This window comes from Rhodnius prolixus, unplaced genomic scaffold (assembly GCF_049639745.1).
Source record: "Rhodnius prolixus isolate KJV_2025 unplaced genomic scaffold, Rpr scaffold_8, whole genome shotgun sequence".
Classification (NCBI taxonomy): Eukaryota; Metazoa; Arthropoda; class Insecta; order Hemiptera; family Reduviidae; genus Rhodnius; species Rhodnius prolixus.
Genome location: NW_027411593.1, coordinates 19,946,329 through 19,974,079, shown reverse-complemented (window position 1 = coordinate 19,974,079; position 27,751 = coordinate 19,946,329). Strand labels below are relative to the sequence as shown.

Below are 27,751 nucleotides of genomic sequence, written 5' to 3'. Positions count from 1 at the left end.
GATCCAATCAATAAAGTAGTAATCAGTATCTTGTTTCTTTTAACAAAATATCTACTTATATCTTCTTGGGTTTATGATCGATAATTTCTGAAAGTTATTGGAGAAAGGCGACCCTTCGATTTTTATTGGTAATTTTTGGGAGAAGAAAACGTTTTTAAGGGACATCTTAAAGTTGGTGCCTCTAGACACAAATGGGTACTTAATTAAAATAATTTTTATGGTAATTAGTAGTGTAATATCAGCTGTTACAATTGGATCATTCAAAAGTAAAGGTTGTAAATACCACATTTTAAAATTCCATACGCTGTTTGAGTGATAATTCCATTCTTACAATTCATTGCACTCGAAACTATTTTTAGGTTATATCACGTTTTGGTAAATCTGTAAATTTTGTTGCATGATACTCAGCAATTTGGTGGCTTACCATTATTAGCGATGTAAGCAGAATTCCAGCCATTGGATACAGTTGAGCAAGCAGACTAGCGTTGACTGTTTTATTCTATTCATTAATGAGATTCTTTCTTTCCTTTTTGTCTATAGGTGACTATGGAACTGACTTCACTCCATTCATAATAAAGTTCATAATTTTTTGCCTTGAGTTTCTTCTCTTGAAATACTCGCACAACTTTTCCTCACTACAATCCTCAAAATTCTAAATTTAAAAATTTTCTTTAAAATCTAGAACCTTCAATCTTGTAATAAAAGATATTTCTGAGCAACACGTAAGATCTCACCTTCTTCAAAACCCCTCTAAGAGTGATAAACCTGATCAATAGATCTCTAAATAATTAATGCAGATAAAGTAATCGTCTATATTTTCAGGCGGGTCTTAACGTCCAGCTACCAATTAGGTGTCGTGGAAGGGGTCATACTTTACTACAAACAATTTTTTCCAACAAATAAAAAGTAGTCATATGTGGGATTCGAACCGCGGATCTTCCACTTACAAAGCCACGTTCTTGACCACTAGACTAACACCCGCCCCACGCGCAACAGATTTTAAAGGGCATCGTTCATACTGTTATGGGAAATACGTCAAAAATAAAAAAATAATTAAGAAAAATCGCGTTTTCTAAGAAATTTGTGTAACCTAAGTAAAGATTTTCCAAATGAACGTAGTTTATTTGACATATACTTGAGATTAAGAGTTGCTTAGCTCTTAAGGTATTTGCGAAATAACCGAACCAATGATTTCAACCTGAATCATTTTCTATGCCAGACATTTAGAATGCAAAAGTTTTTTCTCGACAGCGCTTGGAAATTGTTAAAAACTGTTCACCACACTTTTCATGAGTGAGCCTTCATAGTAATTTATTGTTGGTCTGCATAATGAATGTGGTAACTCGGGTAGTATGTTTTTAGTCAGTCTCTCAGCAATATATTTGTTTTTTAAATATGTATTTTCTATTTAAATGTCATTGGTTAAAAGAATTCAGTAGTTAACGTGCTGAACTTCAGGGCCCTTAGATTTTCACTGTCTAGGAGCTTCGTACAGCTCACTGTCCAGTGATGATGTTGTATGTCACGAGAAAACACTGTGCAGTGGCCAGCAGCACTCTAAAAATGGCTCCATAGTAGACGTTCCATAAGGGGCGGGTATTGGACTAGTGTTTATAAATCATATTGTAGCTTTTTTAAGTATTTGAATCCCGCTTATGACTACTTATAATTTGTTAGAAAAAAATTGTTTATAGTAAAGTATGTGCTGTCGGCCCCCCAACCACGGATACCTAATTCATATTTCACGTGATGTTAGGTTCATTTTTGAGATTGTCGCATACATTGACAAAAAAAATCTGGCACTTACTGCTGTTTCTCTTGGATACAAAATAACATTAAGAGTTCCTCAACTCTATTGCCACAAAAGCAATGGATGGTTTTCAACAATGAAAATTAGCATAATTCTTTCGTAAAACTAAAGAGTTGTTAGTAAAATTTTTAGTTTTATAAAAAATTAAATTACCTTTCTTTTAAAGGATTTGCCCAATCATCTAAAAAAAAAATATAGATGACCTTAAAAATAATAAATGATTAACAAAAGAAAAAAAAAATCAACAGTAATAGTTGAATGAACCATGTGGTTAATTGAAACGGGAAATTAGTTTTGTTCTTTTTTCGCTTCTGAAGAATGATTGATATATTGTGGTACAAAATCAAAGAAAACGATGTTTTAGTTGTAAAACTAGCCTATAGGAAACTTTTTATTTGAATGGTTTAGCTGAATTTCTTACGAAGAACGAATTCCCAAGAAGTTTAAAGCATCGGAATCAGGTTGTTTTGTCTGGTTGCCATTATAATGTTGAGTTTTAATCAGCTTAAAAACAATTTGGAAATAACTTGGTGAACTCATTGACCTGCTATGAAAAGTGAAGTCATTTACAAGAGCGTCTCAGGATAAGAGGAGGCCAAAATTCTAGCAAAGCAGAGCGCTGTTTTCTCATTAATGGACTCGAACCGTTTGGAGAATGTGTGACCTCTTAGGTTCTGAAACAGGCGACCTATCTGGGCGATTAGATCTGGAGGAAGTATATGCAGCTTTATCTTGCAGCGGTAAGATGCCCAACTGTCTCTAGGCCAAGTTTCTACTATGAAATGACGACCACACTACTGCGTGCTACAAAAAATTGCATGGTGCACAAAGAGTTGCAGCGATCTTGGGGATAAACCTCCCTTCAACACTACTGCAACAGTTGCCTCCACTCATTCAGCTTTTAAAGTACTTTCATCGCTGAACACTTCTTTTATTTATTTATTTATTTATTTTTTATGATTTAAGGCGTGTCAACATCTAAGGTTATTGGCGCCCGGAGCTTTTTTCAGTGCACTGCAGGCCTCCGTTCAGTGTTCTCTCGTTAAAAACAACTCTGTCTATCACCGGACAGTGAGCTGTAAGAAGCTCCTAGGGAGAGAAAATCTAAGGGTCAGCTGCTGGATTCGAACCCGGGACCTCCGCGTGGGAGTCCAGTATGCTAACCTCATAGCTAATCCCTTCCCTTTCTTTTGTTATTCAAAACAAAAATACCACCATATGAGAGTACCATTAGGACCTCCTCTGCCTCTTCTTTCCCTTTAAGTTCCAACAATTTTACCCACACAGGTGACCTCAATGCACTATCTTACCAATCTGTAAGTGCTATCAACTTCATAATGACTTTTACTTAACCCTTCTTCTTTGTCTTTGTCGCAAAAAAAGAGATTATTGCAAAACTGATTTATCAATGCCATTGTAACTAAGATAAAACGTCACTATAAAATAACTTCTTTTTGTGTGTACTGAAGACTTTAAACTCAGCCTCAGTTAGCTGAAAACTCGTAACAGAAAATCAGCATCATTGCAATTCATCCATTTCAAGAGTAGCAGAAGGAGATACTTGTCTCTAGATCCATTGAGAAAGTTTAAGAAACTGGTTATCTGGTACGGTCTGTCATAAAGCGGATATACTGTTCTCTGTAAAGCTGAGATATTTAATAATAATTTGCTAAACAAGCGGAAGTGAAATTTCTTATTCTAGCCATAAGTCTAGGAGTGCTTATCTTTTTCTTTTCTAAATAAATTATTTATTACTTTAATATAGACATGAATGGATTTTATTTGTAGACAGATAATATTAATTAGTTCTCAAAGCTTCGCTTTGTTTGATCCATGCCAAGGGAATTTGTTTAATCAAATACTTTTTACTGGTATGTGAATCTGATATGAACACTTAAATAACTTCTTGTTACTGCAGTTTATGCGCTTAAATTGTCTTGAAACTGATAATTTGCACTAAAAGGAAGTTCTTAAACTTATTACCTTAAAGTTAATACTTAAGAAAAAATCGCTAAGAATTTCAAAATGTCTTCATTGAAGAGGCACTTCTTGTCAGCCAATATCTTTTAATTTGAAACTTTGGGTTACATATTTAAACCTTATTAATAGCTAATATTATTTATTTTACATAAATAATAATACAGTTTTGTACAATATAGATTGAGAGTTGTAATGTGACTTACATTTTATGTTCAGTACATACCAAAAGTATTATTATTAATAATATTTCTAATTTATTAATTAATAATAATAGAAATCAAAACATAACTGTACTTGTAACAGAGATTTTCTAAAAAACAGTCAATAATAAATTTATAGACATTAATAATATGAAATTTGTTTATTAATAGTTAATAAGACCAAACCCTTAAATATCTCTTTAGAGGTTAGTCCAACCATTTTTCTTGCCGAAAAAGTGCCGTTAATCGAAGTTTCCTAATAAAATATTTCTAATAAAAGTAGGAAAACTAATTATGTTTAAAATTCATACCAAGATCATAAAAATCATTGGAGTCTTTGTTAAAAATATCTCCAAAAACTGCAAAATAGACTCTTTCAATTTGTTTGATTTTGTCCTCAAGCTTATTGTCGGGTCCAATGGTTTGCACCTAAATTTATTATCAAATTTGAACCGCCTGCGTTTGTAACTTTTTTAATTATGCTGTAAAACACTCAATAGACAGACCGATTTGTAATTATTATTATTATTTTTTTAGACCCAGGAGACTTTAGAACGGGTATTTACGGTGAAAAATTGAAATCGGAAAAAACAAAATAATAATATTTTTTTGCCTAGTACATAGTAACGGACGGTAGAAAAAAAAAGTTGAACTCAGTTTTTTTGGTTATTTATATTTAAAAGTTCATTTTTTTTATATATTTGCTGAAAATTTCATCAAACATTTGATAATCTGATGTCTAATTTAATAAATCTAATGTCTTAAAATTATTGGGTTTCAGCCTAAAATTTGGATTAAAGCACTTGCACGGATTACGAAGGAATGCGATTTCTTATATTAAGGCAACATAATTAGGTTCTAAAAAAGGTTTTTAACGGTTCTATCCTTTCTCAACGAATCTGAAGAAATAATATATTCGGTTCTTCCTCTTTGGGTGGCAAGTTTTTCAAAAACTTTTTATCTGAAATCAATTATTTCCACAATAACAACTCTTCTGAATAAAAACCTCGTAAAGAGTAAGCGATACTTCGCTCATGAGATATCATTATATGGCTTTCAACCGATAAAAGTAACAGGAATTTATTTATTTTAAATTTAATAGTACTTGTATAAATTTGTGTTTGTTAACTTATGTTCCAGTCAATTAAAATGTATTGAATGTTAATAGACTTTAGAAACCAAGAAGGCTGGGAAAAAGGTTGAAATAGTTTGTACGAGGGTCGTTTGAAAAGTCCGTGCAAAGTCAGAGAGATAGCACCACTGGCGCGTATCGAGGTTATGTTTAGTTAGTAGCATCTCTTGGAAGAACACACACCAAGTTTCAGCCAGATCGGTCTATTTCTTTGTGTTTGGCATTCGTTTGAATCGAGGAAGTCGAGTGATTTTCAAAAAATGGACGAAAAAGAATTTCGTGTGTTGATTAAACACTACTTTATGAAAGGCAAAACGCCTCAGGAGACTAAAGAGAAGCTTGATAAACATTATGGTGACTCTGCACCTTCGATTAGAACAGTTTATAAGTGGTTTCAAAATTTTCGGAGTGGCCATATGGGCACAAGTGACGCTGAACGTTCTGGACGCCCTGTTGAGGTTACTACTCCAGAAATCATTGATAAAATCCATGATATGGTGATGGATGACAGAAGAGTGAAGGTGCGTGAGATTGCTAGTGCTGTGGGCATCTCGAATGAACGGGTACATAATATTTTGCATCAACATTTGGACATGACAAAGCTATCCGCAAGATGGGTGCCGCGATTGCTCACGCTTGACCAAAAACGAAATCGTGTGAAGTGTTGCAAGGACGGTTTGCAGCTGTTCCAGAAGAATCCGCAGGACTTTAAGCGTCGTTTCGTCACTGTGGGTGAAACATGGATACATCACTACACTCCTGAGACCAAAGAACAATCTAAACAATGGGTTACCAAGGGGGAATCTGCGCCAAAAAAGGCGAAGACCGTTCTTTCGGCCGGAAAGATTATGGCGACTGTCTTTTGGGGTTCGCAAGGAATAATCCTCATCGACTATCTGGAAAAGGGTAAAACTATTTCAGGTGCATATTATTCATCGTTATTGGACCGTTTGAAAACCGAGCTGCAAGAAAAACGCCCAGGATTGGCCCACAAAAAAGTCCTTTTCCATCACGACAACGCACCAGCTCACACCTCAGCAGTTGTGGTCGCAAAATTAATGGAAATAGGGTTCCAACTCGTTTCACATCCCCCCTATTCTCCAGACTTGGCTCCCTCGGACTACTATTTGTTCCCCAATATGAAGAAATGGCTGGCGGGAAAAAGATTTTATTCAAACGAGGAGGTGATTGCAGAAACGAATGGCTATTTTTCAGACTTGGACAAATCCTATTATTCGGAAGGGATCAACAAACTAGAGCAGCGTTGGACGAAGTGTATAAGCCTAAAAGGAGACTATGTTGAAAAATAAAAAAGGTTTACCCCAAAAAATTAAGTAGTTTTTATTTTTGCACGGACTTTTCAAACGACCCTCGTATTTCTTACAAATTATCCAATCTAGAGCAGGAAAACACCCCAAACAATAATAGTAATGTTGTAAATTAACCTTTAATTAATGTAGGAGAAGGTTTCATTGACTATTATTCACGTAACAAGCTTGGATATTTAAATAAATAAAAATATCACGTTTCAATTTGAATAGAAACAATCAAACTTGATCCTTCTATCTGTCCACTACCCTAGCATTTTCTTCAAAGACTTCTTTACAATCACCTCTTTCACTCCGGTGCTCTGATTAATTCAGTATCTGCCAATTTTCTGTCGAAGAGGCGAGTAGCCTTACCAACTGTGGCATTCTTTTTGGCATTCTCTCGTAAAATCCAGCAAGAGCTAGTTTGTACTGGTCGATCTCCTTCTAGCACTAATTTTTCTGCCATTCTTCTTATTTTGGTCTTTTTTTTTTTTTTATGGAAGATTTTGAACTTACCTTCTCCTGAAATTTATTTTATTTCAGGAGAAGGCCTCTTTTTTCTGCATTCACTTATCCAGGACTCTGTAGCGTGGAACGTAATTGTATCATGTATTAAACCTTTACTGAATCTTAGTCCTCTATAGGAAGAGGAGTGGTTTGTCCATCTAATGGAGACCAGATTTCTGATAGTTGACTTAAAATTTTTTTTTGTTTAAATAGTGGGCATGGGTTTACGTGGGTTTTCAGACATCTATTCTGTTTTCTAAAGTCAATATCTGTACCCTACTTTGCATAATCATCCTTTAATTTGTTCTTCTCGTAATTGATATCATCTTCTAATGAAATCCAAGTTTTATTCCCATAAAGGAGTATTTTTAGAAATAAATATGACAGAATATAATTAGCAATCCCAATTCCTGCAGGTTGAAAACATTTTTTGAACAGAACCGACCAATGCAAACAATCTTTTTTGAACTCTTCACTCATAGGAAAACTTCGTAATCTTCGACACTTCTAGACAGGGAGCATCTATTTTTTTCATCTTAAATCTTATAATATTGCTTATATTTCCGCTGCTGCAAACTAGTTTAAAGGATACGCCACAATTATGATGATTGTATGCTGTGAGAAGCATTTTAAAGACGACAAACTTTGGCAAAGGAAGTCTCTAACGCGTTCCTTCTTCGCTTTAGTTGTCGGAAGAGAAGTTAAATAGGGGTATTAATTCTTGTTTAAAGAGCAGTGATTGCTAAGTTACGTCCTTAGAAGGAAGGTCTTGCAAAGTAAATTGTGCGAGAATTTCAGGGACATTTTTCGAGGAGGCAAATTCGTTTTCATTTGGCTCAAAATGGAATTAGAGTAATGTGTTAAGTGGAAATATATATATATATAAAGGGGAAAGTTTACGTGATTCTCCCAGAGGGAGGGCAGTGGGGCTACTCAGTGTGAATGTAGAGGAGGGAGGCAGGTCCCCGCCGGCGATCAAGGTGGGGATACGACTGTCTGGACGTGTATTCGTTCTGTTCGTATTCTGTCCCCCCAGAGTCGGACCCGCAACACTATAACCACGATTTACAGTCATCAACTTCTTTTAGTGCCATCCCTTTTACGTGACGAACTAGCAGGGAATAATCTTTCGCCAGCTTCCGGCTACCCTTAGAAACAAATATATAATGAATACTTGAAAGAGGTTTCTGCCGTCAGATTATGGTCACCTAATAGTTTTATTTCTATTTTCATTTCATTTTTTTTTTTTAATTTTCTCGCAAATTTTCCTATTTTGTACAGTTAAATATAATTTTGCGAATGAAAACACCTAAAAGTAAAAAAGAGAAAATTAATTTATTTTAGACATAAAAAATTAATAGCGCTGATTTTTTTTTTTAAAGTTAAAAGTTCCAAAAGCGATTTTCAAAAAAAATTGTGTTCTTTTAATAAGTTTAAAAAAAACTGTGAATTGTGCCAGAATTTGAAAGAATAATTTTGTTCTGTATTAAAAAAAAATTAAAAAATTTCAAGTGAAAAGTGTCTAGAAGTGTTTAGTGAAAAAGTATTATTTTTTCTTTAAAAATATTTTTGGAGTTCCTGTACCAACATTAAGGGATCACAAATATTTGTTACCACGTGGATTTAATTTTACTGTTTACGTGTAAGTTTTTGTTTATTTAATTTAATATATATATATATATTGCGAAAATTTTGGGCTTCCTTTATGTTACATTAGTGACAACTTACTTTCAAGAAACTTAATTCATATCGCTTAAACTTTTGTCCCAAGTAGTCGTAAAGTACTGTCCTTCCGCTGAAGTATTTCTTTTAGCATACATAGTAATTTATTAAAAAAGATATTGGCTTATTGAAATTAGAGAAAACTTAGACAATTTAGTAAAAGATAGATGTAGTTTTTTCATTTATATTAGATTTTCAAAAGTGAATTGTTTACTGTAATAATTAAATTTTGTTTTTAAAATTTGTGAATCGGAAAATGATGATTTAATTTCTAAAACACGATAAAAACCATAGAAGATAAACTTAGTAATTAGTTTAGATATTCTAGAAGCCTTGGCACGAAGATTTCCGTTAATAATCGTGAGCCGGAAGTAATTTATGAAAAGATATAACATATTTATGCCTACGTATAGATAGAACTTTTCCCAATTTTAGAGAAAAAGTAATTTAAGGTATAAACAATGGTTTTTGTACAGAACTTGTCATTATTACCTTATTTCGACAAAATATCTAAGGAAAACTAACTTAAAGAAGGACCATCTACGGTGGCGCTGGTGGCCAACAGGGAGCGAAGGTAAAGGGCCCGAAGAAAATTGGTGGCCGATGGCTGATTTGTGTTTATTATAATATTTTAAACTAAAATCAAAACCAATCTACGACACTACATCAATTATTTCTTTTTTTCGTTCATTTTGGCTACTAAAGCCAATTCCGTAATTATACCCTGGATTGTGGTTCGATTTGTTCACCGAGTTTTGATAGCATTCCCATCGTTGTATTTGTGAGAACATGGATTTAAATGCTGTGGCAACGTTGCTAGCTTGGAAGAGAAATCGTTTGCATGTTACTGAACGCGGTGGCTTTCGCGTGTTTTTGAGTAAATTTGAGTCTGATATTAACAAACTTGTTAAAAATCATCAGATTCCTCCTTCACATTAGATTAGTTTTAAAATTTAAATTGAAATGTTAGTTTTAATTTGAATAAAAGTTTTTTCTAAATATTATTTATAAAGTTGCGTTTTATTGCTCTCATTAGAACAGTCTCATTTAAAATGTAAGTTTGAACTCAAAAACAAGTTAAGACTCATATGACACGCTATAATTAAACTAAAGTAATGATTGCGATTGTGATTTTTAAGATGAGGCGAAGTTAAAAATTTTAGGGTGCGCTAAAAAATAATTGATTCTCAAAGTGGGGCGGTAGATGAAATAAGTTTTCGAACCTTTGAAACGAAATTATGCGTACTGGGCGCATTTCAGAAAATCAAACAAAAAGTTATTGTCGATATAAGCTTTATTTAACTGCAGCTATGAAGAAGCTAACGTTGATGAACTTTTGTTTCTAAAATTAGGGCAATGGGGCGTAAGCCATTCTTAACTGTCACATCTTTCAATCTTAAAATTCCTTCGCTTAGTATTTCTCGCTTATTTATTCAATTGGGCTTCCGGAAGTATATATATTTTTTCCTAAAAAAAATCAACGAACCACTGTTTAATTTCCTTAATTATGAAAATTTTCTAGATAGAATTCTACAAACCATATGTATGCTTCAGTTGAATTCAACTCAGGCAGGAAATGAAATTTATTTAGAATGATTGCGGCTCATTTTTTTTGGGGGGGGGGCTAAAAAACGGAAGTGCTTGATAATGGCTCCAAAGTTTTTGATATAATAAAATTTTTAAGATTAAATCGTAATGAATATGTACAATATTTAAAGTATACTAAATTGTCTACGTAATCGGTGTGAAGAGATATTCGTGGGCATTTTTCACTAGATTATCTTTTATTTAGAAGTAAATGAAGTTTGAGTGGATTCACTTTTTTTGTGGCACAAGATCGAAGCCCTCTACCACAATATAATCGCCATTCTTCATTATTCTAAGGCCTGATTTCTCCTACACACATCTTCCTGAGATGCTCCTAATTCATCATCAGCTTTCCAGCAAAGTCTTACTCTTTTACTGTTCACTATCTAGTGCACTGTCCACTTTGAATAGAACCGCCACTGCGCGAAGTGCTCGCAGCTACATATTGGTACAACATATTCGATCGAAACAAGTTTTACTAACTTTACGAACGAGGTCTTCTCTCCAATAAAGGATTAGCCTCTGGTTTAACGTATCTATGGAAAAAGAAGGACTGAATAAATGTCTATAATTTAGGCTTTATTTTAGTCTACGTAGCAATGAGGTTTCTTGGGCGGAGGCGAATCAAGTATACTTTGTACTACACATACTTCTCATGTGATTTTAGAGAGCTTGACCCCCCTATAACTGTTCTGAGTACAATGATGTAAGATATATTTATTTAGCTAATATTTACAATCACTTAATGATATATTTGATGTACTAATGATGATCTTAACGATGTGAATTATTTGAACAGTACCATCATTGTGACAGTACACTAACATAAGATCATTTATTTCTATCCCTTAAAACGTTTCGTGCTTGAATTCTTCATTTCTATTCATTTGCAAACTCGATGTAAATATGTATATTTTTTTTCACAAATATTATTATTTCAAACAACTGAAATCATTAGCACCTCAAATATTTCTTAGTATACTGCCGGGTACTGTTCTCTATTTTTTTTTTTTTTTCAAGAAACCTTACATCAATTGGCCACAGGCAGGTATTTTTTACAAGGTTAGTGATAAGGTAATTCGTCGCTAACCACCTGTTTAGCGAGTCGTTAAACCTATGAATGTCAAATATCCAGGAGTGGACAGTATCGCTGCATCCATTCATATTAATGATCTTTCGACAGAGGGGGGGGTGACGGCAGTTCCCCAAATGTTTCGTAATGCGTCCAGTTTTATTATTAAAATAGTGTGAGGTCTTTGTAGGACCTCTCCCAAGTATCTCTGATTGGTTTCCTAACTTATTCGTTGTCATTTATGAAGAAATCTCTAAAATAATTTGGGATTTATGCCCAATCCTAATCTCTACAGTTTTGGAGCCGAAGTGGGGGTGCACCTATCCATCTTATTTGACAGATTGTTTTCTGTAAAGGATCTTTAATAGGAATTGTTTAGGTTGGTTCGTCTCAATGTTGTTTCTTAATTTCGCCCAAACTTCTGTGAATCTTTGGTGGCTTTAGTACGAGATTTTCAATGCTCGGTATCTTATTTTGTTTTTGGGATAGCTAAATGTGAGTCTAGAGTAATTTTTTTTTGTTGCGTAGGTTTTCTCTCCCTTAATATTAATTATTACCTGAAAGCTGTGAGTGGCTTCTTGGTAGAAACATCTTCGGGTCGAACCCGAGACCAACGCGTATTGATGCAGTTAGTACACTAATCATGAGACAACCCACAATGCGGTATTGTTGGCTGTTATGTATCTAGACATTGTTTTCTTTCTCCATTGTATTAGATTACCCTTCTAAGGGCCATTTTCTTTCAGTATTGCTCACTTTTTCTACAGAAATTAATTCAACCATCTTTAATTAAGCTACAGTTTTTTTAAACAATATAAACTTCCCAATATTTTTGACATTTTTTAAATGATTTTCATTGCTTGGTTTTCATTTATTTAAAATTCACAAAATTATTAATTGTTATAATAAAACTGTTCAAAAATATCTGCCAAAAAATTATGTCTTGGTATTTCATAGTTTTGTTACAGAAGAAATAATAGTATTTTCATAGTAAATACTATTTTAATAGAGTGCTAATTAGTTTGTATTTGAGAATCTATAGTTTCGGCCTATCTTTCCTTTAAATATGCCATTATCTTTTGTTAATTTGTTCAGTTTTCCTAAAGTTATTTTTGGGGAAAACATATTTTTGTTTAAGGGAAATATTTATCATGGTCTGAATTTTCATTTTATTGTTGAATTTTTAGATTTTTTTTTTCTTAACTATCTGCTACGATTTTCTTCATGTTTTGAAACCTACCCTTTTATAACACTATTTTTGAAACTATTTTACATATGCGTTCCTAATTGCTATTTCAAAATATCTTAACAGTTTTACGAACCATAAAGTTCCGTAGACTTGATTTGTGCCATATGATTTAAGAAGAATTAAATAAACATTTACATCCTGAAACAACGTCCAACAAATTAATTCGTTGCTGTGAAAATTTGAATTTACTTTTTAGTATCTTAAATTTATTATTTAAGGTTACTGCTCAGTAACCTTAAACCTTTCCAGTGAAGGGAAGATTAAAACTTTAAAAAAAAAGATAATAGCGACTTTCAATAAAATTTAAGAAATTCGAACGGACATAGTTTACTGATTAGTATTTCTGCAGCTGCCGTACAGCTTAGATAAGCAGCCGTTATTTGTACGCCTACATTTGCAACTGATCTGTTTCGCTTGAAACTTTATCATTTCCATCACTAACTGGTTGTGTATAATTATCGTTTATATAAAACAGAGATGTTATAATTTCAAATTAATTACAATAAATTAGACGGTTTTATTTAATTTTTTTTTTTTTTTCTATTAGTCGGTAAAAAGTAAAGGTAAAAAAGATGTGGCTCCTCCGTTTGTTGGAGGACTGAATGCGCCGTGGTCTTCGAACAAGTGGAAGGTGGACTTACACTAGCCGTCATCAACACACACTCTCAACTAGCGACAGTCAATTCGAGCCGCACTATAAAGCAACCTTTAATTACCATTAAGCATACTATATAATTGGATCACTTTATTTTGGTATGCTAATTAGTTAGTGAAGAGGTTATTATTCATAACCACAAAAAAGTAAAAATAAAAAAAAATGTCAGGTTGAGAACAAGTGGCTACCCACTTCTCTACAACAAGCTCCAATAATAATCTGTAACGAGATTAAAATTTATATACTCGTTGTATATCAATTATTTAGTGGATCCATCATTTAGTTGTCGATAGTTGGCACTACTTAGTACAATAAGAACGTTTTATAAAGAGCTGGGAACAGATTCAAGCATTTATTTATACATAGTTAACTTTCTAAAAATTTACTCATTGTAATTTTTTTTACAGAACTAAATACACTCTTAGGAGAACACAAAAAGCAGTTGAATTATTAAAACATTCAGTTTATATTGAGTACAGTAATTAATGAAAATGAATTAATAAATATATATAATTGATTTTAGAATAGCTTGCAGACTTATCGAAATATTGTCAAGTTTCATTAACTTAACAAGTGAATAGATTTTTCTTAAACTCTGGTTCCAAAGTAATCAAAACACAGTAAAGTTGAGAAGTAATTATGATAGTGTTCTATTTCAGGGGTGGCCAACTTTTCTGTATATAAGATCTACTTTTTATCTTGAAAAGTGTGTCGCGATCGACTTGCTGTCATAGGCGTAGTCTAAGAGGGAAGAAGGGGTGTGAAATGCATACTATGTTTATACACTGTGTTTCAGTATAAGGTGCATTCCAGCGAGGTATGGATAGATAAGTAAAATATATTATTTTTTAAATCACTTATTAAGTTTTCGAGATATAGGCTCATGAAGAAAATAAATTTCCAGACCCAACTTTTGGTAGCAGCATTCCCCGTACATGCGATACCTAAAAAATAAAAATGCATAGTATGGCTGATAATTTGATTTCAATATTTCACTTTCACGATTTTTTTAGGCCAGGAAAATTTATCATGAATGAATTCCCAGAATGCATTAAACATTAAACTATTGACAAAAAGATTTGTCTTCTACAATCGCTTCAAAGTCCATGGTACACGGAATTCCACTCCAGGACATTGCGAGCGATCGACCATCGACCAAAACTGGTCTCGCGATCGACTTGTTGGCCACCCTGTACTATTTATTTCAAAGTTATTTCGTACAAGCGCGTAGGACATTAATCTAATTTTGTTTTATTAATTCCATTACTTTAAATTAATACTTTTGAAATTGACTTTGTTGATTAATAACAAAACTGAATTTCAATTATAACTTCAACTTAGGATTGAAGATTGGCGAGGAATCGGTCAAATAAAACAACTCGTCTTTTTTGCCCACGTTTCGACAAATATATTGTCTTCTTCAGGGAGTGGCTATGCTATGTAACACTTTCTGTAACTCAACCAACCCGCATAGCCACGCCCTGAAGAGGACAATATATTTGTCGAAACGTGGGCAAAAAAGACGAGTTGTTTTATTTGACCGATTCCTCGCCAATCTTCAATCCTAAGTTTAACAATTTACGGTCACGAAACCTATATATTCATATTCAATTATATCTGTAAAAACAAAAATAAATTAATAAAAAAATGAATATACACTATTTAAAAAGATTAATGAAATAAATAACATAATTTTTCTTCTTTTGCGGAAACTACGTGGGTGAATCAAATATTAACCGGACTTTTGTCATTGTCATGGTGAAGTGAGTAATTTGACGTCATAATATGTGTAATTTGGGGATGTAAAGAGGAGCGGAGTAACTCGGTCCTGCTCGCCTGAGCAGTTTGGCTGTTAGTAGCGCCATGTCTGAATAAGAGGTACACATGTCTGTTGAGCAACGCATTATTATTAAATGTTTGTCCCGGAAGGGCGTAAAACCTCCTGAAATTTTGCGTCGACCAACTGCACAGTTTGCTGAAAAAAAGTTTTCAAGGACCCAAGTCTACGATTGGCACAAAAAATTTTCCGATGGCCGAGAGTCAGTGTAAAATGACACCCATGCACGCCGACCTCGGACAAGTACCAGTGACGCGAATATTCTTGCGATCCGTGAGATGATTGAAGGAGACCACTGGCCTTACAATATGGGAAATTGCTGCACACGTTGGAACATCGTACGGGAGTGCCTAATCAATCATTTCAGATGATTTGGGTTACTGAAAAGTGTCAGCAAGGTGGGTTCCTCGCCTCTAGACGAAGAACATAAAACAAACCGTCTTGCCGTCTGTGAAAGACTTTTGACACGATATCGAACAGAGGGGGATGCTTTCTTGAGGCACATTGTCACCTGTGATGAGATGTAGGTGCATCATTACACCCCTGGGAGGTCATCACTTTGACGACGACGATGGTGTAGAAACGTACGTGCGCAATTGGCTACTGACACTACCAGATTCATTCTTTAATAACGGAATTTAAAAACGTCCGATTTGGTGGGAAAAATGTGTAAATAAATGAGGAGATTATTTAGAAAAATAAGGTGTATTCAAAATTTTATTTACTGTACTAATAAATGTTCTAAAGCAAAAGTCCGGTTCATATTTGATTCACCCACGTATGTCCATTTCTAGTCAAGTCGACCCCCAAAGCTCCTGTCTTCCGCTATTCTCCAATTCTAATATGAGCGAAAGTAAAAAAGTGAAACTTCTATATGAACTACGCGATTGATTCTCACTAATATCTGTTTACAAGTTGCATTTTTTTCAGTCCCATTTGTTGGATACCTTTTTTTTTTTGTCTAAATCTGGAATCAATCGTTTGATTGAATCTATGTTTCGCTAATATTGATTTTAAATGGAAGAGAAAGATCAGAACTAAAAACCAATTGATTTTTCGGTGAATTCTTTAAATAGAAAGATGGTTGTTTCTTTACAAGATATCATGTACAATAAAAAGTATTGAGTCGTTATTAAAAATCTACTATTTGTAAAGAAAATTTAGCAATTGATTTAGTCTTTATGCTGAATCCGTAATGGTAATCGAAATATCCTATTATCTGAGTTATGATTACCACAAAATCCATAAGAATGGACACCATAAGAATTTGTAATGCTAAGATTTTCGAAGATTTAGATCAAACACTTCCAAGTGGTTTTTTTTTTTTTTTTGGTGGCCATTATTTGATAAGTTCAAAATAAATAATTAAATGAATGTATAGTATATTAAGGAAGATTAATTTAAACTTTGGAAACAGCCTATTTTATGTGATTGATTGTCACATTTGATCCCTAAAGGTCTTCTCTTACACGCATGATTTAATGATTCTGAATCAGCTATAACTGTGACAATTAGATGCGTTTCTATGACGCAATGTTGTTTACAAATCTCATTCTTCGACTCATGCATTTCATTCTTTTTTTATTCTTTCGAAACTAAATGAATCTCTGCATAATATTCACGGTAATTTTCTTATATGAAATGTCACTTAAGGTTTGTTTGTGTTAATGCACATGTAACTAATGCACATAATATTAGTTTGTCCTTTTTTTCATTTTTTTTTGTGAGAAGGACTTTTTTTAAAAAATATTTTGTATTTGAAAGGAAAAAATGTATTTCTCTTGATGTTTATTCCTGGCGAATAGTGTTCATATTTTCCATGTGTTGACAAGTTTACTTAAGAAAAGAACTATTTTCTGCAACCATGTAGGGAAGTTCTCATTACTCAATTAAAATCAGCTGTGTAATGCCCAACTTCCCACACTAGTGGGGGGAAATTCCCATTAGTGTCACTTTCCGCACAAGTGAGTGGAAAAACTTTATTGTGCTTCCTTGATATAAGAAGTTTTGTTATTAACATAAATATTTTCTGTAAAACTTTAATAAGCTTATTTAACGTAACTAAATAATTAAAAAACGAATATTAAAAAATAAAATAAAAATTGAAAGGAATATAGAAACAAAAATAATACTTTAATAAATAATTAGATATTTTTAATTATAACAGTTAAAAAGGTTATAGTGTTACCTTATAGAAATTTAAAATGGATTCTAGTGATTCCTGTTTAGAAAACACTCCTCCATCAATAAAAGAAACAGCAGAAAATGTAATAAGTAATGTAAATACGTGAGTAATTTAAATAATTGTAATATAACAATAAATGTTTATAATAAATAAATTACTTTTTGTAGACTGTAAAAATGAAATTTTTAATTTTTTTAGTTAATAAATCTAATGGTTGCAGAAAAAAATATAATATTTAACTCGAGTGTCAAGTATTTTCCTCACACTCGGCAATTTGCACTTGCACTCGCCTCGCTTCGCTCCCTCGTGCGTGCAAACCCTGCCTCGCGTGAGGAAAAGTACTACTTTCCACACTTGTTAAATAAATAATTAATTCTTCAAAATAAAACTTAAATTATTCCAGAATTCTTTCAATTTAAAATTAATATTTCATCTAAGAATGTGGAATTTCCTTCCAAATATAATTTAACTTATTTACTTCCCTTCATCCACTGTCGGTATTTAACGTCCCTTAATGGACTCCATACCGTTACTTAAGTGGTTCTCCGAAAGTTTCTCACATTCCATTTCGCTTTATTGTCACATTTATACCTGCTTACCCATAAAACCACATTCAGAAAATGAATAAATCTACTACTACTTCACTTATTTTATATTTTCTTTAAGATAGTTGTTTGTTTTCTATTTCCTTTAGTGTGTGTATTTGTTTTTTGTCCTTTGGACTATTTTTATCTTTCAGCACTTTTGAGTAGCATTTCTCTGTTTTCCTTTCTGAGAGTCTAAACTCATTTCGATCACATCATTATTACTGTTTAACAAGAATAAATCTAAAGAACAATAAACAAAAGAATTTGCCATCTTCCACAACCTTAATGGTTCAATTATTATTACTTTTTTCCCAAAGTTGTGATTTTTTGTTCAAGCAAAAAGAATTTAAAAATCTAGTATTTCCTCTGATAAGAATTTTGAAAATCTACTCTTAGAGGTGCGGTCTGAATTGTGATCTTGACGTCTTATCTTTTGCAAAATTATTTAGAAGTGAATGGGTCCAGATTATTTTTCAAAAATATTTTATTTCAAGTTTCCCTTGTGGAAATATCCGTTTTTGAAGTCCTCTAAGTCCGAAAAAAGTGGTTTTTAGAAAGTGGGGTTTGTGAGTGAGAGTAAAATATTTCAAAAACGAAAAAATTGCAAAAAAGCTTAAACAATTTGATTCTACGAGTGGAACCGACGATTATAACTAAGCGATCAAAAATTATGCAGCCAAAATTACCACTTAAACTAAATGAACTTTTCACTTTTTTCAAATATTTACAACGATTTTCTTTTAACTTTGTATAATTATAGTTATAGTTTACTTTAAAGACATAAATTATAATACTTTAACCCTAAAGAAGAATTTTTTTAAAAGAGGTTTTCACTTTTAAAAGTGGTTTTAGTGTACATATTTATATTGTAGCTTAACCTTGCCTTTCATGCACATTTTAAAATTGATTTTCTGGAAAATTTCCATCTCTGAGTCATGGTAAGGTATGAATCAAATTTGAAATTTAAATATACATACATTTATACCTAGACAACCTTGAACTGTCTTCTGAGTATAAACCTTAATACTCCATTTCCATCAGTGCACTCTATTCTTAGGATCCTGAGGTGTTAACCTCTTACCTTTCTCATTTCTTATTTTCCATTAGTGGAACAAATATAATCCCGAAGATTTTTTTTATTTATTATTTTGGGTTTTCAGTCGGGAATAGACGTCAAAAAACTGGTTTGGTGGAAATTAGTCTAAGACAGTAGTATGTATTAACCATAACTGTAAAACGAAAAATTCGCAGTGAATTCTAATTAATTAATATTATTTTTAAATATGCTTCCATAGAATCCGAAAATATATTAACCTTCCTTTTAAAATATTATTTAATTATTACAAACAGACTCATTATTCACTTATGTAATAAGCTAAGGAACGGATTTTTATGTATTTAAAAATGCCAAATATTTAATTAAAATATGCATTTATTTTCGTCAATTATGTGGAAAATATGTGATTTTCTTAAAATATTTTCTGGAATATTTAAGTAAAATGGACATTTTTTTTTATGAAAATGGTTGTTTTTTTTGGGGGGGGGGGCAAGTTATAATTATTTATACAAGAAAAGAACATTTTTACTATTTATAATAATTTATTAGGAACAAAATAATTTGTTTTTACAAGTTATAATGATTTATACAACAAAGAATATTTTTACTATTTATAAAAAGATGTGTTAAATTTTCAATTTTGAAAACTTCACTCTTCGAAATTGTTTGCAACCACATGAAATTTCAAATGTTGGAACGTAAAGTGACGACGATCTGGGCGTAAGATGGACTTGTAACAACTAAAATCCTTTGAAATGAGGATTTTTAAGTTTGTGGAAAGGGATATCTGCTCTAACCAAAGCCCGACACAGATCTGTACTCAGAGTAGACTTACTTGATGATGGAGATGTAAGGAAGGCTTGATAGGACGTCCTCTCTTACTTTCTGTTTTTATTCTCTATGTGCGATCCGGTGGCAATATGTTGGGTGACTTGGGAACGTTGAGAGCAAGAAACGCGCTTGTCACAAGCTGTGCAGTACAAAAATGTCTCCATCACTTCGAAAAAGTTCTGCTGGAAACTCGCGAAGATATTTAGCAACCAGTTGTTTGTTTGAGGCCGATGTTCGTGGCATTTCACCCAAAAAAGAATACACTAAGTGATCGAACGAAATGAATTGGACACTTCAACGAACGAGCTGAAAGAACAGACAACGTCAGACAACTTCAAAGAACTAACAAGTGCCCGTCACTGTTTAGCAGCATTCTGTATAAATTACAATAACCATTGTACCCACTGTGATTCACAGCCCTACAGTCTGTGGTTCACAGTTCCTGTCAACCACCTCCCAATTATGAAAATATGCCCAAAATGAAAAATATGTACATATTTTGATTAAATGTGTAGAAATATTTATTTATTTTAATCAAATATGTATAAATATGCGATAACATCCAAATATGTGGAAATATGTGAAATAAAAGTAGACTCAAACGGCTTAAAAAGTGTCAGTATGAATACTTCTAGTTGAAAAACGTCTGTGAATTGCCTAGAAAAAAATATGTAAATACATACGAATCCGTTCCCTAGTAATAACTAAAGGAATTAATTTATAAGTAAAATTCTAACTTAGGAAAAAAGATTGTGATGAGGTGCCATTTTTACTTTACAACTTTTAGTTTGATTTTTACGCAAGAACATTTCTAAAAATTGCCTAAATTTCAATTACTGAAACCAGATTTTTAAACATACATTTTTCATAAATAGTTTGTAATAAATCTTAATTCTCTGTTGAAGTTACAACACACTCTAATGAGAAATTTAAATCTCTTTGTACTAAATGCAATATGGATTATCTTACGTCACTTATAATTGATGTAAAATCAATATAATTCTGTAATTTTTGTGTATTAAAACCTTTTTTCCTTGATATTTGCTAAGGGATCAGATTTTTTATTAAAATTGAAGGACTAATATTTATTATGTTCACCTAGGTATTTGTAAATCTGATCAACTTCTGATGCAGTCATTATGTCCCCCATTAAAACTTTGTGGTAATTGTAATAGATGCAAACTTGTTATTTCCCTGATGGGCCTTAGATTTTATTAGTTTTCAAGACAAATTTGAGAAGTTGTAGTGTACTAAGTTGCTATTTGTCTTCGAAATATCTGAAAGATTTTTGATCGAACAGTCCCTGCCTGAAATAAATTATTTATTTTTTTTTAAATTAATAATATTTTTAAAATCTTTTAAATAATGCCACTTTTCTTTTGTAGCCTCAAACTTTCAATGATGACTGAATTTATCAAGGCAATTTCTTTTCAGGAAGCATTCCTTTCACTTATTTGTTCAGTAAGACATAGAAATATCCTTCGTACAGTTCCTGAACTTTTTACAACAAAACAGTTATAACAGGTGTCTTTATACTTGAAACTATTCATTCATTGGCTAGATTTTATATCATAGCGAAGTAATCTAGTAGCTATTTCTCCAGTTATTTGGGTTTTCCAAGCTTGCAAAAGAAAATAACTGTAGAGAGGGTCATTGTAACTGGAAAACTTGCTGCACGAAATACCCTGTCTACAACTTACTTTCATTTGCTACAACTAGAAGCAGCTAAACATGTAATCAGCGAATTACAAATACGAGTATGTCTTAAGATTTAATGTGACAAAAGGATATATTTTTGAATATTTAATTTCAAGTCAGTGGCAGTACTAAATAATGTAGAGTATATACTATATTGGACGCTCTGCTGGCTACTATGTGTGAATCTGCTCCCTACATTCTGGACCACTAGTAAGTAAATTCCTGTCGGACAGGTTGTATTGAAATATTTGTCCACAAATTTTGATTTCTTTTACGTTTTATTTATTTTATTTTTTTAAAAAAAACTGTCCTGTAATTCTCCCGCTGCAGGATATTAAATATCCAGAGCTGTCAGATAGGATTCTTTAGGGGGAATTAATAAACAGTATATGTATATATATATATATATTAAGAAGACATGTTATATATAAAGGGGCAGACGACCTCATTTCCTACTCTGGGACAGTCTTCATCGCTAGACTTACTGACGGAAATTCTTCACAGATTTTGGTTTTGTTTTATTTCAGTATAGCGGTTTATATATATTAAAGAATGGGTTTTGAGAAGAATAGTTCTTCGCATTGATAACTGGTTTTTCGTTCCACCTGTTCTGAACATCTCTATTCAACTTTGCATATATCTATGATTTTTTTTTTATCTCCTACGTCTTTGATCTCTTTAAAAATTGCCTGAATATTTATTTTTATATTTTCATTCATTAATTTTTCTTAGATAAAAAAAAAATAAGATGACCTATTTTTACTTTGTGTCCGCTAAGACAAAATATTAGTTCTATTTAGATATTTGGGTTACTCGTCTCGTTATTTGAGTTGTTCCTTCAGTAAAATATGAGTTTTTTTAAATCGCAAGAAGTTCTAAACAATGCTTATGATGCTTTACGAGGGTCGTTTGAAAAGTCCGTGCAAAAATAAAAACTACTTAATTTTTTGGGGTAAACCTTTTTTATTTTTCAACATAGTCTCCTTTTAGGCTTATACACTTCGTCCAACGCTGCTCTAGTTTGTTGATCCCTTCCGAATAATAGGATTTGTCCAAGTCTGAAAAATAGCCATTCGTTTCTGCAATCACCTCCTCGTTTGAATAAAATCTTTTTCCCGCCAGCCATTTCTTCATATTGGGGAACAAATAGTAGTCCGAGGGAGCCAAGTCTGGAGAATAGGGTGGATGTGAAACGAGTTGGAACCCTATTTCCATTAATTTTGCGACCACAACTGCTGAGGTGTGAGCTGGTGCGTTGTCGTGATGGAAAAGGACTTTTTGTGGGCCAATCGTGGGCGTTTTTCTTGCAGCTCGGTTTTCAAACGGTCCAATAACGATGAATAATATGCACCTGTAATAGTTTTACCCTTTTCCAGATAGTCGATGAGGATTATTCCTTGCGAATCCCAAAAGACAGTCGCCATAATCTTTCCGGCCGAAGGAACGGTCTTCGCCTTTTTTGGCGCAGATTCCCCCTTGGTAACCCATTGTTTAGATTGTTCTTTGGTCTCAGGAGTGTAGTGATGTATCCATGTTTCATCCACAGTGACGAAACGACGCTTAAAGTCCTGCGGATTCTTCTGGAACAGCTGCAAACCGTCCTTGCAACACTTCACACGATTTCGTTTTTGGTCAAGCGTGAGCAATCGCGGCACCCATTTTGCGGATAGCTTTGTCATGTCCAAATCTTTATGCAAAATATTATGTACCCGTTCATTCGAGATGCCTACAGCACTAGCAATCTCACGCACCTTCACTCTTCTGTCATCCATCACCATATCATGGATTTTATCAATGATTTCTGGAGTAGTAACCTCAACAGGGCGTCCAGAACGTTCAGCGTTATTTGTGCCCACATGGCCACTCCGAAAATTTTGAAACCACTTATAAACTGTTCTAATCGAATGTGCAGAGTCACCATAATGTTTATAAAGCTTCTCTTTAGTCTCCTGAGGCGTTTTGCCTTTCATAAAGTAGTGTTTAATCAACACACGAAATTCTTTTTCGTCCATTTTTTGAAAATCACTCGACTTCCTCGATTCAAACGAATGCCAAACACAAAGAAATAGACCGATCTGGCTGAAACTTGGTGTGTGTTCTTCCAAGAGATGCTACTAACTAAACATAACCTCGATACGCGCCAGTGATGCTATCTCTCTGACTTTGCACGGACTTTTCAAACGACCCTCGTAAATAAGTAGGCCGTCTATAAGCGACATTGAGAGTGTTTCAAAATTACCATAATAAAATCTAATTTAATTTTTATTCATTTTCACAAAGTAAAGGCAAGTAGATTGAAGCGCCTTTAATAAATAACCTAATAGATATCCAATGAAATGAAATAATTCCTATCGACAGCGATTAATAATTAGAAACTACCATTTATTAGCGATTTGTTGAGTGCATCTTCTTTCTGCAGAATATAAATTTTAAATAATCTGGGAATCATTTTTATAACAATTACATTTTACGAAGCGGTAATCTGCTTTTCGTTCGTTTAACTTTGTATTCGCAAACGGTTGAGAAAAATTTAGATTATTTGTTTTTAGTTTCTTAAAAATTAAGTGGACCTAAAAATGTGATTCCTCGAGACGATAATTATAACGAAGCTTAGGGGAAGGAATTAGGTTTACCAGGCGGAAATCCCCGGGTTTGAGTCCAACTGCTTGCTCTCTGATTTCCTCTTTTAAGGAGCTAGTTACAAAAAAATAAAATCTTGGGAAATTGATCTTTTCTCGATATAAATTGAAATAAATTTACAAAAAATGGAAATTTATCTTTTTATCAATTTGTAAACTTTTATTGTATTACTGAACCAGCCTAAGCAGTCCAATCATCCTAAAATCTTCTAAATGTTCAATTGTCTAATCCAGTGGTTCTTAACCTTTTTACAGACGCGGAACACAATTATGTATATATTTTTCTCGCGGAACACTAACATTAAAATATTTGAAATTCGGTATTTAGCACGATCTTAAAATTAATGAATAATGATGTATTAATTAAAATTAAAATGGATAAATTATTACATAGTTTTAAAAAATACATTCTGAAAATGAAATTAATCAAATAATGAACATAAAAGTACGTTGCTACAAATAACAAAAACTCTTTTAATGAGAAATTGGTGGCTGGCGATTCTTACATATTTGAAGAATATCAGGTCTGATTCGAGATAGAGCTACCCTCATTTCCTCTTCTATATTTCTCTTTTCTTGGTTTTTATGTTGGTTAATGTTGAGAAACCCAACTCGCAAATAAGATGTTGAAAATTGTATTAAAACTTCGAGTGCCTTTCTTGACAAAGCTGGGTATTCTTTTTGGATAGAAATCCAAAATTCATCAACAGTTGCTTCTAAAAATTTCATTTTAAGGGTACGGTCTGTTGACAGAGAAACTAATTCTTCTTCTTCTTGTAAGGAAAATTGAGCATGCGATGTATCAAAAATGCCAAATGGATTTCGTATCCAATCAAAAATGCTGTAAAAGACTATGCCTTAAAAAGATAGGCCGGCTTTGGTAGTAGAAAATTCAAATTTAAAAAAAAAGGAACGAGTTTTTTTGTTTTCGTATCTTTCTTAAGTTTCTAGTTTTCAATACAATTTAAAATTGAAATTTCGCGGAACACTTGGACCATATTCGCGGAACACTGGTTAAGAACCACTGCTCTAATCTATGATATTATAACATAGTTCAGGGCATCTAGAAGTTTTATTCAAAATCTATAAAGAAAGAACTTAACCATTAGAACGGTTACCACTGAAAACCAAGTCTTCAATCAGTCAAATCTGTTGAATGTGCCGAACGTCTTCTTTTTTTTTTTTTTTTTTAAAAATTTAATTTTATATTTCAGTTTTTGTTTAATGAACGGAAACAAATGAATCAACAATTTTTCTTGTTAACAAGCAATTTTGGCAGCAATTAAACGTTTTTATTACAGTTAATTTTTCCTTGTTTTGCAAATGCTATTATCAGCAGTAAATTGGACTTTTAGTTTGATTTTTGTAGAAATTGAAGATTTCAATTTTTTCGTATATACATATTTTTTTTATTAGAGTCGTTAGCATTTTTTTTTATTATTTTACTATCTTTCATATATTAATGTATTTAATTAACTGGCCCCCATACATTGCTAACCCAATCATCATATTTTTGTGCTTTTCGTTTAGTTGGTGTCGACTAAACAAAAACTCCCTGGGAATTAGTGCGCAACCCAATTTTTATAGTTACAAATGTTGGGTTTTATAGTTTTATTTTATAGTGTTGTATGATCCGTTTTTAACCACCTTTTCTTTTTGGCTACTCGTCAAAAAAACATACAAATTTACTGATAATCTTTGTTAATATCCTCACATATGTTTTCCTGATGCAAAAGGTAAAGATTATTTGTTCCTAAAGAAATTATTTGATGTTATTTGTTTGATTAGTGGCTTATTTGTTCCAGTAGAAACAAATATAGACATTGTTAACCGTAAAAAATAACAAATTTATTTAAAATTTTATAAATTTTAATAAAGTAACTATTTTTAGAATGTAGAGTGTTTAATTTTGAAATGGTTTACACGATCTTTGCGGAATATTTTTATAACAACATTTTTATATCTATTGAGGCTGTTTCAGTACAAGTCCTTTCGATGGTTAGCTTGCCGTTTGAAAATCCTTAAAGAAACCCTTATCTATTCCGATCTACAGCTCACTCTCAATATTCCTCCACTTGCCACCAGAAGAATTTATTATGATCTCTCTTTCCTCTGCAATTCTTCTCCATTCTCAAATAGACTGTCCTTACCTTCTTTCTCTAATTTCTTTTAATATCTCATTCCATACTACACGACATTCTTCTCCATTCAATGTACCGTACTGCAAGCATAATTACGTTTTTTACTCCCCTATCTTTCGTATGATGCGGACAGCTAATCATTTTGACTTACATTTCTTTGGCACTGATATACCAAATTTTCTAAATAAAGCCAGATGTCAACCATTTCTTTGAGTTATTTTTATTGCATAAATCTTTATAATAACCTCTAAAAGGTAAAATAAAATGCTAAAGCCTAATTATAAACCTAAATTATAGACGGAAAACTATTTGTATTATTTATGTTATTAATATTGTTGTTTCTGTAAATTGGATATTGATCCGTTTTTTTATTTAAAAATAAAAAATGAAAAAAAGCAGTTTCAAAGATTGGCTGCCGTTTAAAAAAAACTTCAGTGCATAAACGTGTCTACATTACGTAAAATTTCAATATTATAAAATTGTTAGCAAGAGAGTTGTTTGCAATAATTGGTAGCATGTAGCTAGCCGAGAGTAGTTATAAACTCAGCAGTCGTTATGAACCACTGTCGAAATAGAAGTCGTGTTTTATTGATTTACCAGGTAGATAACAAATGTAAGACGGGCTTTAACTATCTTCCGGTAGAAAACAAATGATTCTGGAAAAGTAGTCTGGTTTAACCAATTCAAGGAGCGTATAACTGATATGTAGAACAATAAACCTCTAGTTAAACTCAGCTGTTGTTTCCCGACAAATGACATCAAGAAAATTACAAAATGTACCTTCAAATAATTTTTTCCACATGTTAATTTTTTAATTACTACATAAGAGATAAATAGCTGGCTTACTTTGTCTTCGAAAACATCAAAACTTTTTAAATTCTTTCGTTCACCATCTATTCTATCAACCTCTGTTATTTTGGAATATCTGGAGAGGGTTTTGCGGTACCAATTAGGTTTAGATTACCATAAAAGTAAAAGATTATTATAGAACATTTATAAATCTTGGAAACACTTGTCAAGAACAGGGAAACATTCTGAAGGAAATCCTTATTAATAAATATCCAAAGGAAGGATTAGCTTAGTGGTTAGCGAATACTGGTTTCGTGACGCAGAGATCTCGGGTTTAATCCAGTTGCTGGCTCTTAGTTTTTCTTTTCCTTCTTACAGCTTTCTGTCCGCCCATCGAAGTACTGCCTGTTATGATAGAATATTGTCCGCAGGCCAGCAGTGCACAAAGAAAAAGCTTCTCAGATTATGGGGCGCCTTAAAATAATTTAAAATCAAAATTGAAAAATTAAGGATAATGTAATTGTATTAAAGATGGCTACAGGCTAGAATTAATCGAAGGACTGCCAGCAATGTACGAGAGGAGTCAATAGGCTTCAGGCAGATTGGTATCCTTAACTCTTCTCCTCCGTAAACTTTCCTGCAGTATTGTTTCATCCTTGGAGGAGCTGTGCAGGAACATTTTCTTGCATTAGTGAAGAGAGGAACTCTGGATATTTCAAGAAATAGCTTAAGATAAAACCCATCCTCATCCGGTGAAAATTTT

At 32.7% G+C, this 27,751-nt stretch overlaps 1 protein-coding gene across 2 annotated transcripts in view; it reads left to right on the top strand.

Moving 5' to 3' along the window:
• The first annotated feature begins 7,935 nt into the window (after positions 1 to 7,935).
• Positions 7,936 to 27,751, top strand: part of LOC141451005 (uncharacterized) — a 229,396-nt gene continuing 209,580 nt past the window's right edge. For both annotated transcript variants that reach the window (XM_074121995.1, XM_074121993.1), the window contains exon 1: positions 7,936 to 8,581. The gene's annotated coding sequence lies outside the window, so the exon portion shown is untranslated. The remainder of the gene's footprint in view (positions 8,582 to 27,751) is intronic.